Raw genomic sequence first — 19,237 nt, 5'->3', positions numbered from 1 at the left:
CAGGAATACTGACTGGCTGGGGAGTCAGAGAAGCCTAACTTGCAGAATAGATTTATGCTAGAGGCAAATAGTGCACGTTAAAATGGGATGGCAATGTGTTTAACAGGTTCCTTTTTCTACTAAAAAGTTGGAAATGGACTTTACAAATGGGGTGCTCTAGTAATATCTGTGAAATGTTAGTCTTATCTCATTGAAAACCATATTCCTTTAACTTCCATTTGAGCCCTTCCTGCCACTCCTAGAAATTTTCATCATTTATTTTCTCTCTTTGTTCATTTTTTCAATATATATTTGTTGAGATTCTGCTATGTGCCATTTCCTGCACTGGTCCCTGGAGAAGCAAAGTGAAAGTCAGATAAAACTCCAGGCCTTACAAAGGAAAAGGTGATGTTCTGTTTTGGAAGAGGAAACAAGGAACATGTGAATGCATGCAATCAGTACAGTTTAGAAGAGCCTGGGAATGAAAAAAGAGAGTATTCAGGGGTGGGAGAATATTCTCCCACAATCTCTGCTAGTGCCTCTTGTTTGAGTCAGGTAAGTGGTATCTGTACCACCCTCTGGCCTCTGTGTTTTAGTTTTCCAGCATAGGGAGGGAGAGAGCATGCCCTAACCCTGAATGCACTTTACATGTCGAACCAGCTGCATTTACCCTGTTTTCCACACCAAGAACCACATCAAATTTTGCTAAATTATAAAAGTTTTTTAAAGAAAAAAAGGATATAAAAGTTGGTGTGTGTGCCTACAACGAAACCAACAGGTTTATAATATCCTGGCACTAATAAAGTCCTACTGTCTCCAATTCCAGACTTAGAAAAAGTAGACATGCTTTTAGTCAGCCTCAGGTAGCCACTCACTAGTTTCTCCAGGATCCACTCCTACGTTTCTTCCTGGAAATGTCCTGGATATATCCAGTTTTCCATCCCTTCCTAACTTTCTTCATTTTTCCATTCAACACATATTGTCTGGATGCTTATAATGTATAACAGGCACTGTTTTAAGTGCTGGAGAAAGGGCAGAGAACAAGACTGATGAAATACTTTCTACAAGAGAGGAGAGGGATAATGCCCAGATGAGAAAAATGTGAGATGGCAATAAAATGCTAAGCAGGGAATTAACATAAGAACACAGAAACAGAATAATCCAATGGCTACTCTCATTTGAGGAGTTAAAGGGACTCATATCTGACTTGGTAATATATGATCTAAGATCAAAGGGACAGGAAAGGGCCAGCCATAGCATAATGAGGGAAGAGCATTACAGGCAGAGAGATCAGCCAGTGCAAAGACCACAGGACGTGTTCTAGGAGCAGAAAGATCACTGCTGTGGCTCTAGTAGAGTGGGTGTAGGGGAGACTGGAACCAAAATTTGATCAGAGGTTATGGCAGAGGTCAGGATACATGGAGATTCATGAGTCCTATTAAAGAGTTTGGGCTTTATTGGTTGTAGTCTAGGTAAAATGAGAAGCTATTGAAGACTTTCGATCAGAAAGGCAGCATAGCTTACTTATGTTCTAGATCAGTGCCTCTCAAACTTACTGTGCACACAGATCCCCTGGAGACTTGGTTACAAGGCAGATTCTGGCTCAGCCAGAATCTGGGTGGGGACTGAGATTCTGCATTCCCAAGGAGCTGGTGGTTGATGCTGCTGGTTCAGTCAGTCTTTAGAATAGTGATGTTCTAGAAGATCACTGAATGTTGTTGGAGAATGAATTTCAGGGCAAAAAGAGAACAAGCAGGAAGACCAGTTCAGAGGCTCTTCTTGCAGCATTTCCAGTGAGAGATTATGGTGACTTGGACAATTTTGTTGCTAGTAGAGATGGAGAAAGTAGTTGCTTTCAGAAAATGTTGTGCAAGTGGGCTTGACATAGATTATGAATGGATGTAACGAGAGGAGGGAGGGAAAGTGAGAAATCAGTGAAAACTTCTAAAATTTTGGCTTGAACAGTTATGTAGACGGTGATGCCATTTGCCAAGACAAGGGAGAGAGGGGAGCAGGCAGGACTGTGATTTCATCAGTCCTGTCCCCACCCCATCCAGCATTTAGCACAGGACTTTGGTGGGAAAATTGTTCTTAAAATGTATTTTACCACTTATCATAAATGCTGAAGGTACGAAAGGAAGATGTCTATTTCTTGAAGATTTTATCATCAAACAATGGGGCACATTACAAAAAATGATGCCAATAAATAAGAAACTGACAGGTGAGTTTCTTAAATTCCACGTGTACATAAACAATGGTAATTTGGTCACATACTCAATGGAAAAAGTATTATGGCAGAAAAGTCACATAGCAATGTCAGTTGAGTTCCACATTGTTAAATCTGGGTATTCATTTTGAGCGGTGAGCTTCATAGAATTAAAGAGGAGAAAAAATTGTTTACACATAAAACAACTAGCAGAAAATGGATTTTTATTGCCTACGTATCGTAAGAAAGGTTAGCTCCCCCTTTGCTTTGTCAAATGGGGTTAATGAGATGAGAAACATCTCCTTGAATTTAAAAAGTCTTAAATTACAAGGGAATACTATAATATATCCAGGGAATTAGAAGCCAAGCAGGTTTGTAGCTTCTAAGATCAGGGGCCAGAGTTTGTTCCCTGAGGTGTGTCAAAAGAGTATTACCTAACTCTCCTAGAGAGGCTCTGTTTGAAGATGCTGATTTTTACTTCACAAGCACTACTGTTTGAAATGGGAAATATCCTTGAGCTTTCGTAGAAATCTGTGAGTCTGACCATGGGCTAGACAGAAAGTCTGCTAACAATGACGGCCATGGTAATTTGGTCTCAGATCTTGCCCAACAGGAGAAGAGTTGACGGAGAAACTCCATCCTATGCCCAATACAGTAAAAGCAGCCTAAATGGTAGCAAAACCTTGGCAGTTAAGTAATCATCCCAATTATCTGGAGCTGGTGTGGCTGGAGGACATTTGATTTTCACAGAGTTATTGTTTAAAAAATATCAACTCACACCAGTAAATGGAAGATGATTGTAGGCTGAGTTATAAGTAACAGGAATATTTCAGAGAAAGGGATAATGGGTGGAGGAGAAAAGAAGTGTGTTTGTGGAGAGAGAGTGGGGAAGACCGTTCATCTGTTGAACTGTTTATAAAGAGCAGTCGGAGAACTGCAGAATGAAAGTAAAAGATTTTCTCCTTTTTTCTCAGCTGAATGTAAAACATAGTAGGTTGGCAATTCATAGGTAAACCTTTCTTTGGGAGGTATACAAGCCAAGTTCTGCTCAATTAGAAAGAATAAAGACCTCTAGATTTTGTAAAATGTTTTATAGTTTACAAAGCAGAGGCAAATCTTCCTAGTACTTAATCATTCTCTGTGGCCCCAGAACCCGTATGACTTTTACTGGATTGTATTTAAGGCAGCTTCCTACCCCAATGCGTTTTCCACTGTTACTGTGGCGCTCCTCAGTAGGGCCTCCAATAACATTGAATGAATGAGTGAACAAAAGTGGTTTTTTTTCTTTTTTTAAAATTTTTTATTGTAATGTTAATCACCATATATTACATCATTAGTTTTTGATGTAGTGTTCCATGGTTCATTGTTTGTGCATAACACCCAGTGCTCCATGCAGAATGTGCCCTCTTTAATACCCATCACCAGGCTAACCCATCCCCCTACCCTCCTCCCTTCCAGAACCCTCAGTTTGTTTTTCAGAGTCCATCATCTTTCATGGTTCGTCTCCCCCTCTGACTTACTCCCCTTCATTCTTACCCTCCTGCTATTTTCTTCTTTTTCTTTTTCTTAATCTATGTTGCATTATTTGTTTCAGAAGTACAGATCTGTGATTCAACAGTCTTGCACAATTGACAACGCTCACCATAGTACATACCCTCCCCAATGTCTATCACCCAGCCACCCCATCCCCCGATCCCCCACCACTCCAGCAACCCTCAGTTTGTTTCCTGAGATTAAGAATTCCTCATATCAGTGAGGTCATATGATACATGTCTTTCTCTGATTGACTTTTTTCACTCAGCATAACACACTCCAGTTCCATCCATGTCGTTGCAAATGGCAAGATCTCATTCCTTTTGATGGCTGCATAATATTCCATTGTGTATATATACCACTTCTTCTTTATCCATTCATCTGTCGATGGACATCTTGACTCTTTCCACAGTTTGGCTATTGTGGACATTGCTGCTATAAACATTGGGGTGCACCTACCCCTTCAGATCCCTATATTTGTATCTTTGGGGTAAATACCCAGTAGTGCAATTGCTGGATCGTATGGTAGCTCTATTTTCAACTGTTTGAGGAACCTCCATACTGTTTTCCAGAGGGGTTGCACCCAGCTTGCATTCCCACCAACAGTGTAGGAGGGTGCCCCTTTCTCCACATCCCCGCCAACATCTGTCGTTCCCTGACTTGTTAATTTTAGCCATTCTGACGGGTGTGAGGTGGTATTTCATTGAGGTTTTCATTTGTATTTCCCTGATGCCGAGCGACGTTGAGCACTTTTTCATGTGTCTGTTGGCCATTTGGATGTCTTGGAAAAATGTCTGTTCATGTCTTCTGCCCATTTTGTGATTGGATTATTTGTTCTTTGGGTGTTGAGTTTGATAAGTTCTTTATAGATTTTGCATACTAGCCCTTTATCTGATATGTCATTTGCAAATATCTTCTCCCATTCTGTCGGTTGTCTTTTGGTTTTGTGGACTGTTTCTTTTGCTCTGCAAAAGCTTTTTAGCTTGATGAAATCCCAATAGTTCATTTATGCCCTTGCTTCCCTTGCCTTTGGTGATGTTTCTAGGAAGACGTTGCTGCGGCTGGGGTCAGAGGTTGCTGCCTGTGTTCTCCTTTAGGATTTGGATGGACTCCTGTCTCATGTTTAGGTCTTTCAACCATTTTGACTCTATTTTTGTGTGTGGTGTAAGGAAATGGTCCAGTTTCATTCTTCTGCATGTGGCCGTCCAATTTTCCCAACACCATTTGTTGAAGAGACTGTCTTTTTTCCACTGGACATTCTTTCCTGCTTTGTCAAAGATGAGTTGACCATAGAGTTGAGGGTCCATTTGTGGGCTCTTGATTCTGTTCCATTGATCTAAGTGTCTGTTTTTTTGCCAGTACCATACTGTCTTGAGGATGACAGCTTTGTAACAGAGCTGGCAGTCCGGAATTGTGATGCCGGCAGCTTTGCTTTTCTTTTTCAACATTCCTCTGGCTATTCGGGGTCTCTTCTGGTTCCATAAACATTTTAGGATTATTTGTTCCATTTCTTTGAAAAAAGTGGATGGTATTTTGATGGGGATTGCATTGAATGTGTAGATTGCTCTAGGTAGCCTTGACATCTTCACAATGTTTGTTCTTCCAATCCATGAGCATGGAAAGTTTTTCCATTTCTTTGTATCTTCTTCAATTTCTTTCATGAGTATTTTATAGTTTTCTGAGTACAGATTCTTTGCCTCTTTGGTTAAATTTATTTCTAGGAATCTTATGGTATTGGGTGCCATTGTAAATGGGATCGACTCCTTGACTTGTCTCTCTTCTGTCTTGTTGTTGGTGTATAGGAATGCCACTGATTTCTGTGCATTGATTTTATATCCTGCTATTTGACTGAATTCCTGTATGAGTTCTAGCAGTTTTGGAGTGGAGTCTTTTGGGTTTTCCACATACACTATCATATCATCTGCAAAGAGTGAGAGTTTGACTTCCTCTCTGCTGATTTGGATGCCTTTGATTTCTTTTTGTTGTCTGATTGCTGTGGCTAGGACTTCTAATACTATGTTGAATAGCAGTGGTGAGAGTGGACATCCCTGCAACGTTCCTGACCTTAGGGGAAAAGCTCTAAGCTTTTCCTCATTGAGAATGATATTCGCTGTAGGTTTTTCATAGATGGCTTTTAGGATATTGAGGTAGGTACCCTCTATCCCTCTACTCTGAAGAGTTTTGATCATGAAAGGATGCTGTACTTTGTCAAATGCTTTTTCTGCATCTATGGAGAGGATCATATGATTCTTGTTTTTCTTTTGTTAATGTGTTGTATCACGTTGATTGATTTGCGGATGTTGAACCAGCCTTGCAGCCCAGGGATAAATCCCACTTGGTCGTGGTGAATTATCCTTTTAATGTACTGTTGGATCCTATTCACTATTATTTCGGTGAGAATTTTTGCATCCATGTTCATCAAAGATATTGGTCTGTAATTCTCCTTTTTGATGGGGTCCTTGTCTGGTTTTGGGATCAAGGTAATGTGGCCTCATGAAATGAGTTTGGAAGTTTTCCTTCCTTTTCTATTTTTTGGAACAGTTTCAGGAGAATAGGTATTAATTCTTTTTTAAATGTCTGACAGAATTCGCCTGGGAAGCCATCTGGCCCTGGGTTTTTGTTTCTTGGGAGATTTTTGATGACTGCTTCAATTTCCTTAGTAGCTATAGGTCTGTTCATGTTTTCTATTTCTTCCTGGTTCAATTTTGGTAGTTGATAGATCTCTAGGAATGCACCCATTTCTTCCAGGTTATCTAATGTGCTGGCATAGAGTTGCTCATAATATGTTCTTATAATTGTTTGTATTTCTTTGGTGTTGGTTGTGATCTCTCCTCTTTCATTCATGATTTTGTTGATGTGGGTCATTTCTCTTTTCTTTTTGATAAGTTTGGCCAAGGGTTTATCAATCTTGTGAATTCTTTCAAGGATCCAGCTCCTAGTTTCGTTGATCTGTTCTACTGTTCTTTTGGTTTCTAGTTCATTGATTTCTGCTCTGATCTTTATTATTTCTCTTCTCCTGCTGAGTTACGCTTTATTTGCTGTTCTTTCTCCAGCTCCTTTAGGTGTAGGGTTAGGTTGTGTATTTGAGACCTTTCTTGTTTCTTGAGAAAGGCTTGTATTGCTATATACTTTCCTCTCAGGACTGCCTTTGCTGTATCCCAAAGATTTTGAACAGTTGTGTTTTCATTTTCATTGGTTTCTATGATTTTTTTTTAATTCTTCTTTAATTTCCTGGCTGACCCATTCATTCTTTAGTAGGATGCTCTTTAGCCTCCATGTATTTGAGTTCTTTCCAACTTTCCTCTTGTGATTGAGTTCTAGTTTCAAAGCATTGTGGTCTGAAAATATGCTGGGAATGATCCCAATCTTGTGGTACCAGTTGAGACCTGATTTGTGACCTAGGATGTGATCAATTCTGGAGAATGTTCCATGGGCACTAGACAAAAATGTGTATTCCATTGCTTTGGGATGGAATGTTCTGAATATCTCTGTGAAGTCCATTTCGTCCAGTGTGTCATTTAAATTCTTTATTTCCTTGTTGATCTTTTGTTTAGATGGTCTGTCCATTTCAGTCAGGGGGGTGTTAAATTCCCCACGATTATTGTATTTTTGTCAATGTGTTTCTTCGTTTTTGTTATTTATTGCCTTATATAAATGTCTGCCCTCATATTTGGGGCATAGATATTTACAATTGTTAGATCTTCTTGTTGGATCGACCCTTTAATTAGGATATAGTGTCCTTCCTCATCTCTTATTACAGTCTTTGTTTTAGAATCTAATTTGTCTGATATAAGGATTGCCACCCCAGCTTTCTTTTGGTGTCCATTAGCATGGTAAATGGTTTTCCACCCCCTCACTTTCAATGTGGGGGTGTCTTTGGGTCTAAAATGAGTCTCTTGCAGACAGCATATGGATGGGTCTTGTTTTTTAATCCAATCTGATAGCCTTTGTCTTTGGATTGGGGCATTTAGCCCATTTACATTCAGGGTAACTATTGAAAGGTATGAATTTAGTGCCATTGTATTGCCTGTAAGGTGACTGTTACTGTATATTGTCTGTCTTCCTTTCTGATGTATGCTGCTTTTAGGCTCTCTCTTTGCTTAGAGGACCCGTTTCAATATTTCTTGGAGGGCTGGTTTCGTGTTTGCAAATTCCTTTAGGTTTTGTTTGTTCTGGAAGCTTTTTATCTCTCCTTCTATTTTCAGTCACAGCCTAACTGGATATAGTAGTCTTGGCTGCATATTTTTCTCGTTTAGTGCTCTGAAGATATCCTGCCAGTCCTTTCTGGCCTGCCAGGTCTCTGTGGATAGGTCTGTTGCCAATCTAATGTTTCTACCATTGTAGGTTACCTATCTCTTCTCCCGAGCTGCTTTCAGGATTTTCTCTTTGTCTCTGAGACTCGTAAGTTTTACCTTTACATGTCGGGGTGTTGAGCTATTTTTATTGATTTAAGAGGGGTTCTCTGTGCCCCCTGGATTTGGATGCCTGTTTCCTTCCCCACATTAGGGAAGTTCTCTGGTATAATTTGCTGCAATATACCTTCTGCCCCTCCTTGTCTCTCTTCTTCTTCTGCGATCCCAATTATTCTAATGTTGTTTCGTCTTATCGTATCGCTTATCTCTCGAATTCTGCCCTCGTGATCCTGTAGTTGTTTCTCGCTCTTTTTCTCAGCCTCTTTATTTTCCGTCATTTGGTCTTCTATATCACTGATTCTCTCTTCTACCTCATTTATCCTAGCAGTTAGTGCCCCCATTTTTGATTGCACCTCATCAATAGCCTTTTTGATTTTGACTTGGTTAGATTTTAGTTCTTTTATTTCTCTAGAAAGTCTCCCCAGCTCTGCCACCTCTTGGGTCCTGCTAGAGGAGCAGTGGCCCGACTGGGCCGCGGATCACAGTTTATGGCAACCCCGAGCTGAGAGCCTGCGCCTCGGCTCCGTCTCTGCAGCTGGCTTCCCCGCTCTGATACCTGGGATTTCTGCCACACTCCGGCACCCCCAGTCTTTCTGTGACCCCAAGAGTCCTGAGACCACACTGTCCCGGGAGGATTCCACCCCCCGCTTGGCCACTCCAGCGACATCCCTTAGCGGAGCCAACTTCTAAAAGGTCTGATTTTGTGCTCTGCTACTCTATCACTTGCCAGAAGCGGCCAACGGAGGCCCCCTCCCCCGCCGTCCATCCTCCTGAGTGTCACCTCGGATTCACTTCTCCGTACGTCCTACCTTCCAGTAAGTGGTCGCTTCTTTGTTCAGAGAGTTGTTGCTACTCTCCTGTTCAATCTCCTGTTGAGTTCGTAGGTGTTCAGAATGGTTTGATCCCTATTCAGGTGAATTCCTGAGACCAGACAAAATCCATGTCTCCTACTCCTCCGCCATCTTGCTCTGCCCCTACATCAAAAGTGTTTTTGAAGTCACCATCTCATTTGACCCCATTGCGAAGATTTTTAACTTAACATTTAAAAAGAAAAAAATCAAATCAACTGTTCAGATTAGGAATGTTAGGGTTCAGTGCTGTGAATTTTCAGGTGTGGTGCCAGGGCTAGAATCTGCCTGTTTTGATTCCCAAACTTTCCCTCTTCCCATTTTACCTGGAGATTTTCTGGGACAAAAACTGAATAGGCTTCCTCACTACATAGCCAGGAGAGGAGTGAAATAATCATTTGATTATTTTAAACAGCCTTGAATACTCCAGTCTTTTTCCTAGGAGTGTATTCTGCTTCCTCAAAGTCCTGTACCCTGCCAACTGCCTACATCATTGAAGGATTTTTTGGTATCTCTATTAGAAGATCCCGGTAACCAGGGATGTCCATTTCAGCATTTTAAATGACTTTAAAGAAAAGGGGGGGGAAAAGAAGATACTTATCTGTAGAGAATATGTATTGTGATCCAGGTTCTTTATGTATACTCTCTCTATAGTAGCTCTTATTTACACTTACAGGACACACACACATACACACAGAGTAAAAATCACTCACAATCTCACCATTATTCAAAATGCTTATAAAATATGAAGTATGAAATCAAAATCTCTGCGTCTTCAATCCCACCCAATGCCCATTTTATTTAGATTCTTCAAGACTTTTTCCAGTGCCTTTCAGATAGAGCATCCCCTACTAATTTCTGTCTCTGTTCCCGTATATTCTCACCTACAACAAAATGGGAGAAAATTATACTTACTCATCAGCAGCTTGCTTTCTTTTCTTTTTTTTTTTCTTCCACTTAATTATATATCATTCATGGCCACACAAATTTAACCTTTAATACAACCCTGGAGAGAAATTGTGATTTTATTTAATTACCCACACAAGGACATTGAAGATCAGAAATTTAAAAAATTTTGCCCAAGGCCACAGAGTAATAGCAGGTCAAGGTACAGACCCAACTCTGCCTTATTCCACAGTCTGCAGTCTTTTCTGTGAAGCAGGGAGTCTGCCTCAGAGCAGAGAGAACAAACTCGCCTACCACCTTCATTGTTTTATGCACAGTCTGCTGATTAACATCAGATGTACTAAGTCTGTGTCGTGTTTGGATCTGCTCCACCAAACTTGGGTCTCCCTAAATTCCACCTGTTACTGAACCCACTCCAAAAGCAAAAGCTATGAACATTTTGAGAGGCATAGCCAGGCAGAGACAGCTGCAGGACTAGTCAGGACTGGTATCATCTCCAAGACTGACAGCAGCTGCAGTGATGCTGGGGAGATGCCCATGGCTCCTGAGCCAGTTGTCTGTGCTCTGTTGCTGGCATCAGGGTGATTCCAGACCTGGTCGTGTGCATCCAAGTGTTGTTCGTTTAGTGCTGGGTTAACACAGTGCCATTAACATCTGACCCACACCATATGCTTTGCTTTATGTAGACTCCTGCATGCTAGGATTGGGCTTTTCAAGTTGACTCTTTCTGTCATTATCCTAAAGGCAATGAGATAACACTCTAGTCTCAGACATGTAACATAATTAGCATGCAAGCCCAGTTTTTAGTGACTAGCCCTCTGCTTGGCACACAGAGGCTGCTCCACCCTTTTTGGCTGATAGACTGAACAAATACATGATGGGCTGGATCCTACCATAGATTTTGGCTGCTAAGAGGGCCTAAGGTCAGAACTATAAGGCATTCCACTCAGAACTACTTGACAGACTTCTGTAGCATACAGGAAAAATATTCAACTTGGGAAAAGAAAACCGGGGTCCTTGTCTTAAATCTATTTGTGGCTGTAGGACTAAAGATGAGTAACTCAATCCATATCTCCCGACTTTTCATCTTCATAAAAAAGGGAGGAGATACTAATGTAATAGCTCTATTTCAGAATCCTCGTGTGCAATAAATGAAAATATATGTCAACTTGGTTTCCTAACTAACCACATAAAATAAAACAAATCAATGTTGGGTGTATAGAATTTTTCATCTAATGGTTTGAAACTACAGAAAAGATCAGGCACAGTCTTTGTTGTTAAGATACTTAAAAAAATAATTATACAGCAGGGTAAACGTGAAATCATTGGAAACCTAGAATTTCACTAATGTCGCAGCAGCCAGGTGAGCTTGGAGGAGCACTGGGTTTATCGAGGAAGTCTTCTGAAGCAGATGGAATTGAACATAGTGCTGTTCACACAGCTGAAAAGGTAACTAATTTCTGAAAGCTTTTTCCAGTTTTTGCAAATGCCAAAATTAATTTCTCTTGACTAAGGCTATTTTGGACTCTGAAAACCATTTGGACTCTGTTTCCTAAATCCTTCCCTACACTGGTTCTTTAAGTAAAGCCAACCTGCCCATGCGTCACAGGACAGATGGAAAAGTAAGTCAGTCGTTAGCTATAGCCCGTCCCACACCATCTCTTTCTCTGTGCCTTGCTCTCTGTTTCTGGTTCACTACTCTGGTATCTTTGGTTTCAGATAACGGTTTCTGACTTCTCCATTGTCTTGAGACTTCCTTCTCTGCCTTGATTCTCTGCAAGAGGGAAAAAAAAAAAGGCATAGAAGAAAAGCCAGCTTTATTCCCTGACTCTCACACTGACTCTTGGGCTCCCCATTGTAAGAGGGAGAGGAGAGATATTTCTGATTTTTGCAGAGTGCATAGAGATGGGGACTGGACGTGTACAAGTTCAATAGCTGTGTTCTTATTTTCCATCTCTAAAGGTTCCTGTTTTATATCTCCATTTGTTCTTTTCTTTAACTGCTAAGTTCCTAGGGGAATAATTGAGACTTTACTTGTTTAGGTACACTAGGCAATCGAGGTATTTTACATGTAAACATACATACAGTAAGACTGGAAAAAATATTTTTAAAGAAAAAATAAAAACCCAAGTGGTCAAAATGGGGGAGGGGGCAGGAAAAGGAAGAGTTAATGACAGTTGAATCCATCATTTATGTCTACGTTTCCTGGCTCCTAAAGGAAAGACACTTGATGTGTCATGAAGTTCTCATTCTTTTCCTAGTAGAAAAGAGGTAAATTCATAAATTAAAAACAGGTTATATCTTGGTTTGGGTTCTGAGGGAAAAAATATTTCCTAGTAGATTCACATAGAGGATTTTGAATGAAAATAATGGATAATATTTTCAATAGTTGTATATCTCCTTTCCCTCAAATAAAAATGTTCCTGCATTGACTATTTCTAATGTTGAAACTTTGTAGAATTTGAGAAAATGTATTGCATCTTGTTCTGTACAAGTAATTCTACCCATACCAGAAAGAGGGCATTTACCATAAAGCAAATGATGCCTAAGCTTCAGAGCACCTCACAGACCTGGGCCCTTTCAAAGATCCTGCACCTAACCTGTATTTGTAATTTATTCTGTTTTTCTTAAGGAGGGTCCCCTTAATTGTTTGTCATTGCCCCCCAGGCCTGTATCTCCTCCAAATCTAATGTAACGTAGGTGGTCTTTTTAAAGTAGTTGCAGAATTTGAGGAATGACTATCAGACAAATTTTATGGATGAATCTTCTGAAATACCAATTGTCAACTCTAGGCTGTTAATATTATCTTTATGGCAGTCAAAAATAGCTGAACTCTCTCATACCAATATCCAAAGGAAAGCTATTCATTATTGTTGATGGAAAGTATCCAGAAACCCTAGATAATTTGGTTTTATTCAATGGCTCTTTATTAAAAGCTCACAGTAGATCTGTCACTTTGTTAAATGCAGTCAGTACTAAAATTAAAGGCATGATTCCTACTTTTAAAGAACTCCTGGTTTAATAGGAAATAAATACACATTACAATATAACATCATGAGTATTAGAATTACTGTATATATATAGGGAGTAGTGAGAGAATTAAAGAAAAAATATGCAAACTATGCTTAACTTTGCTGGAAGTGTTAGAAAGGGACTCACCCAGTAATAGAATTAACAAATGTAAAATTTTGCTATGAAAATTGGTAATTACCTCAGATTCCTAGTCATTTATATTTTTAAAATACTTGATAGTGATCCTTAAGGATAGTAAAAAGGAATTAGGCAATCAAAGAAGAGTAGGAGAGAATTTAGATATATGTGAATCATTTGGAAAGATAAAGGAATCTGAGGCATTTGGGCTTTGACTGGCCAGGTGAAAGGGAGCTAAGGTGAAGATGGAGGGAAGATGGAGGAGCTAACTGGCCAGGTCTGAGGATCCTGCGTAGTCCTGCAGTGCTGTGTACAGATATCTGATTTACAGAGCAGAGAACATTTTTGGACTAAGTATTTCCAAGTAAACAAGGATCCTGCCAAGGTTTTTCTATGTAAACTATCAACTTATGCTGCATCTCCAGAGCCATGACTATGTAGGGAATCAATACATCTATTCAGTCTTTTCGTGTCATTTGGCCTGTTTCATTGCCAGTTAATCTGGAGCTCAGATATATTCTTTGATACTCACCAACTTTCATCTTATGGTGGGCTTTCTACAGAGTTCTTCAGTGTTGATGCTGCCACTGCTAAGATAAGAAGTCCAGGATTGCCAGGGACACCAGGGAAGCCTGAAAAGAAATACCCTCTTCCTTTGTATCAGTAGATGCAATGTCTATTGGAATACCTTCTTATGTCCAGAGTGCTAGAGCCTTGAGGTGAAGTTCAGAAATATCTCTTCTGTTGTTACTGTGTACTGGTTGCTCCAGAATGGGTGAAGCTCTGCCTTTATACCCTTCATACGTAGGCCTGGTGTTATAACTAAAATCTGCACACCAAAGCGTTGTCACTGTTCCTTTCTTCTGCACCCACCGGATCATAAACATGTAAGAGCTACCCATCACATGTTGTAGCTAACCTTGATCCTGTTCTTGTTCTTCTCACTGCCATTAGTGGAGATAATTACCTTACCACCTTAGTTCCTCAAAGAGAAAGATAAGATGACAACTTTCTTGGAATTATATTCAGTTAAGAGTGGTTCATTCCAGAGTGTTCTTCAGCATTACATTTCTTTATATTCATTTATGCTGTCAGTTCTCCCAGGGCACCTAGATGGTTGCAGCAGGAAAGGGTCCAGGGTCTGCGTTCTTCTCTCTCAAATTGTTCTTCTCCACAACCCCTCAACTGAGTGCAGGGCCTAGCATGCTGGCCTCAACTCTTCCTAGGTGTGTGGTAATATTTATCAGAGAAGCTTTGTTTACCTTGCTTTGTATATGTATCGTGATTAGAAAAACCTGAGTCATTCAGAAAGACTTGCTGGTAAAACAGATAAGAGTTTGTATCCTTCCTTTTTCTTGATTTCCACATGACATCACCTTGACCCCCACCTCTCAGCAACCATCAAGCTTTGCATATCAGTAATTTATCTTTCTGAGGAAAAAAAAAACGTGCTACCTCACCACATAGCACAGAGACCCACATATGCATTAGTTTATATCTAAGGCACAGAGGCATAAACCTCAAGAAGTCTGTGGTCTCCTGGGGAAAGTGAAATCTGAATAAATGTTTATAAAATATTGTGGTACCATATAGAAATATGGGCTGTAACAAAACAATACTTGGAAGACCTGTGGAAATAATACTTCCTAAAACAAATATAGCAGAACACAACCTTTAACGGATTACGTTTATCTGTGCTGGACCAATCCAAATAGATTGTTTGGAAAAGCACAGAGCATGGAGTCAGGAAGCTTTTAGTCTATCAGATTGGATCTGGAAATAATCTCCCCCCTTCTATATTTGCTGGTGCTTCTAAATTGAAATTATTCCACCTCCGCAAAAATGAAAGCCATCACACGTCTTCCTGTCTCAGCAACTTTTGCTGGGAAGTTGCCCAGACCTGAATAATATCAGATCCTGTATTTTCCTTTATAAGAAAAAAAAAACTATATGACTCAATAAAAACCTTCCCTGAAGAACAGAATTATCGTATTTCAGTGACAATCTGTTATTGTGCTGTTTTCTAAATGAGTCGATTAAAATTCAAGGGATCCTAAGTTCTACATCTCCCCTCCCCTGCATACTGCTCTCCTGTGTTTACCACCCAACTTGTTACCTAACCAGAAAAGTTGTTTTTCTTTTGTATGAACCCTTTGAATGGAGAGAGTGAAGTGAGCCAGTTATAAATGAATCTAAGTGTTAAAACTCTTACCTAATTTTTTTTTAGCATTCAAAATCAATGTTCAAATTTCCCAATACATTTCAAAAATAAAACAGGATATACTACCATGGTTCAATATTTTTATTCTAAAGCATATTAAATTTAATTAAACTCAAAACAGAAGAGGAAGAGGAGGAGGTAGAGGCAGAAAAGGAGACACTTGATTTTTCTCACTTCATGGGTGAAAAGGTTATGGCATAAAGTTAGTGATTTTCCACGTGTCACCAAGCACCTGCTGGAGTTACATCCATTTGAACCAACTTCTGTTCCCAAGCCTGTTCTCTTTAAGAATCACCAAGGTGGCAGTTACTATATCTAGATATTACTGTAAGCACTTGACAAATGTCACAATCCCATGAAGCAGTACAGTCCTCATCCCCATTTTGCAGATGGGGAGACAGGAACAGAGCATCTCTCTGTAGCAGAGCTGGGATTCAGACCTGTGTCATCTGAACACAGCTGCAGGCTCTTACCTCTGTGCTATACTGTCGTCCCATTGTGCTGGAGGTTTTTAATCATACCTATGTTCTAGAGTCATATGGAATATTTTAAAAATCTCTGGCCTCAATTCGAATCCATGAAGTGAGAATCGCTTCTCGGCCTTTTGGCTAAGATCAAGTGTCGAATCCATGAAGTGAGAATCTATGGGGCTTAGACCAGAGGACAGGTATATTTTCAAAGCCCCCGGTTGATTCCATGTGCAGCCAGGTTTGAGGACCTCTGTGTACCAGGAAGTTTCAGGAGAGCACAGTGGACAAGAGCAAGAACTGTATAATCTGATGATCTGGGTTCAATTCTTAATCTTTTCACCCAGTAGAATTGTGATGATGAGGAAGTTACCTTGCTTGCTGTGTCTTGGTTTTATCATCTATCAATTGGGTATAATATATATCATACCGACTTGATGGGTTTGCTGTGGGGTTAATATTTAACAATTTCATCACATTTACTGGCATGTGATAAATATTTAGTAGATATTAACTAAGAAGAGCTTCTTGTACCCTTTCATGGGGAAATTAATAGATCTGGAGAGGGTTTGGGCTGCAGTCATTTGATGGGATATGGTAGGATAATGCAGGTTGATGATCTGGATTCTGATTATTCTCTATTTTACAGTATTTTGTTTCATGGTTTTTAGGATGTCCAAAGTCATTCCTGGAGTGATTTAGGAAGTCGTGAATGTTGATTCATAACTCTGACTCACATGTTATACTTATTTTTATTTTATATAACTTTTATTAAATGTCTATAATTAAAATTTGAGTATAATTTATATGTACCAAATACTGGTTAAGCAGTGGACACATGTTATTCAGTTAAATATTTGTATTTTCTCTATGAATTAGTTACATGTTTTTCAAATTTTGCTAGGTAGGAAATTGAGACACAATAGCTAATATGTTTTACAATATCAGGTCCCATTTTTCCCCCCAACTTGTCTGTTCTCAACTACCATGACACATTTCAGGTTTTTCTTCCAACAGGATCTTAGTTCCGTAACTGATGTCTTGATTAGCCAACAATTGCCACGTAATGCTGCCTAACAAAAAACAGCACAAAACAAGACTCAGTGTCTTATAAAAAACATTGTTTCATTTTTATTTTCTCATTCATGCAGCTGCAGCTTGGCACTGGTTGGATTTGCCTTTTTGGCTCTAAGCCTAGGACAGGTTCATGTGAGCTTCATGCGTCTCTCATTCTTCTGGGACTCTGGGTCACTTAGGACATGTTCTTCTGTGATCACAGCAGAAATGAAAGAGGGGCAAGCACAAAACCACTGCTTGTAAGGCTTGGATCCAAGTTGGCCCACTGTCGCTTCCACTCACACCATATTGATCAAGTACTGATGAGGAGGGTTGCATTCTCTGCCTCTCGTAGGAGGAACTGCAAAGTCAAATCGAAAAGAGCAGAGATGCAGGGAGTGGTAAAGAATCACAGTCAATGATCAGTAATCCCCTTGAGTTAGTAAGTGGCATATCTAATAGTTGAAACTGGAATCTTTCTTAACACAGAATTGAGTGTCTTTTGTGAAATCTTTCATTGAGAAAATAGGACTGATAATTTTGAAAGGATGAGGAAAATGACCAAATGAATCCTCCTGGGCTCTTTTCCACTCCTTTTATCTGCTGAAGTTAGGATTAATAATTTTATTAGTTTTAATTAATTTATAGGATCCCCAAAATTTGAATGTTTACCAATTGGTAATTCATAGGATTACCTATCTATATAAGGTCAGAGGTATACATTTAGTCAGAAGCAAGCATACATGCACATACAATTACTTTGAAGATTATAGTAATGGTAGGCTATTTCTCCTTCTCTCTCTGTTGGCTCTTTTCAGTTGATTGCATGAGGGAGTTACACTAGTTCAAGTTAAAAGCAAACCCCAAGTGGTTGCATTATACCAGTTGTGAGTTTTTTAAACTTGTGACAAAGGACAGAAGGGAAATTCTTCTCATTACAAGGAAATCCTCACTTAAGCTTCAGTGAGCCAAAGCACTTAAAACCCATGAACCTTCAGCTGGTCGTCATCCTTACAAGGATGTCTCTACAAGGAACTGGCATATGTTCTTGCACTAATCACCTATAGCTGAATTACTTCTCCATATTCTGGATGCTCAATTACAGTACAATTGCAGGCAGATTTCTTAAATGCCTTCACTAGTTTCTTTTTATCGTAATCAGCAAGGATCCTTTGGACAGTAGTAGGGGTCTTCCTGCCATTTCTCTGTTGAATTCTTATATGGATATAATCCTCAGTGCCAGCAGGAAGCAGATACCACCCTTACTTGAATCAGCAAAGGAGTCGCAAGATTGGAGGTTCTGGATAGTGGACATAAGGACAGAGGAGAGGATTTCTTTTCCTCCATGGAAAAGAGGGAAGGCGGCTGCAGGAGAAGGCAGGGGGGCGAGGGAAGGGGTGTAGGAGGGTGGGGCCGGAGCCTCAGGAAGGGAAGGAGCTCAAGGGGGAGGCTCTTGAGCCCTCCGTGGTTGGCGGCTGCACAGTGACTGGGGTCTTGCCTTCTCTTTTAAACTTTATACCCACTAATACTATAAGCTCTACTTGCATTTTGGAAATCAAGTTTGCATTTTTCAGTGCAGTGCATCGATGGAGATAGTTCTAACTTGCTTTCTATAGTATGTCAATGGAGATACAGCTCTTCTTCATTTTTGTATATATCCCAGTGCATTCATTAATGTGATGGAAACTTTTTATAGGAGAAAAGCAAACAGGTTAGCTCTAAATAAGTGGCCAAAAATTTTGATTTTTTTAAAAAGAAAATTATGCAAAAGATGTCATATATATATATATATATACACACACACACACACATACACACATATATATAAAGAGAGAGAGAGAGACAGGGGAGGGAGGGAGAGGGCACTCTCCTTTTTTAGGTTAGGTTAGGATATGAATTTGGGAAATACTGCACCTTAACACCTGAATTTATTGTTTCCATTTAACCAAGAAATAGTTCTTTGGTAAGTTGCTTTAACCCTGATTTTGCATGTGTGTCATTCTTAAAATTTGAGGGTATAGGAGAAGAAAGGAGATTTTCTAATATAGTTAGTTCCTCAAAAAAAAAAAAAAATCTCAGCATGAATGGAAAAGACCTAGGAAATTTTTTTCAGTTTCTCTTAAAGCCAGGATATATTAACTATATTGAACCAACAAAGGGCTTCTTCCTGATATGAAATTCATTTTCCATAGTGATTCTTTCTCTTAAAATATAGCTTGTTATGTATTTAAATGTTGGATTAAAAGCCAAACCTGTCTGAAGCTCTGTAGGTTTTCAAATCAGTAACAAAGAAGAGCAAGAATGGTGTTTTTAGATTCCACAAAAGAATCAATCATTTCAGTAATAAACGTCAAAGTCTCTCATCTTTAATTCCTGTTAGAGAAGACACATTTGAGGCTTGAGTTTACAGATAATCTGATAGAGTGTGTTTTTATGTGTGGCTGACTTGTTTAGTCCTT

At 39.6% G+C, this 19,237-nt stretch overlaps 1 pseudogene; it reads right to left on the bottom strand.

Annotated features, from left to right (window-relative positions):
• Positions 1 to 17,755: 17,755 nt before the first annotated feature.
• On the bottom strand, positions 17,756 to 18,093 carry LOC113908061 (annotated as a pseudogene).
• Between the last annotated feature and the right edge of the window lie 1,144 nt (positions 18,094 to 19,237).

This window comes from Zalophus californianus, chromosome 16, assembly GCF_009762305.2.
Source record: "Zalophus californianus isolate mZalCal1 chromosome 16, mZalCal1.pri.v2, whole genome shotgun sequence".
NCBI lineage: Eukaryota > Metazoa > Chordata > Mammalia > Carnivora > Otariidae > Zalophus > Zalophus californianus.
The sequence above is the reverse complement of the archived record's forward strand: the minus strand, read 5'-3'. Positions and strand labels throughout refer to the sequence as shown.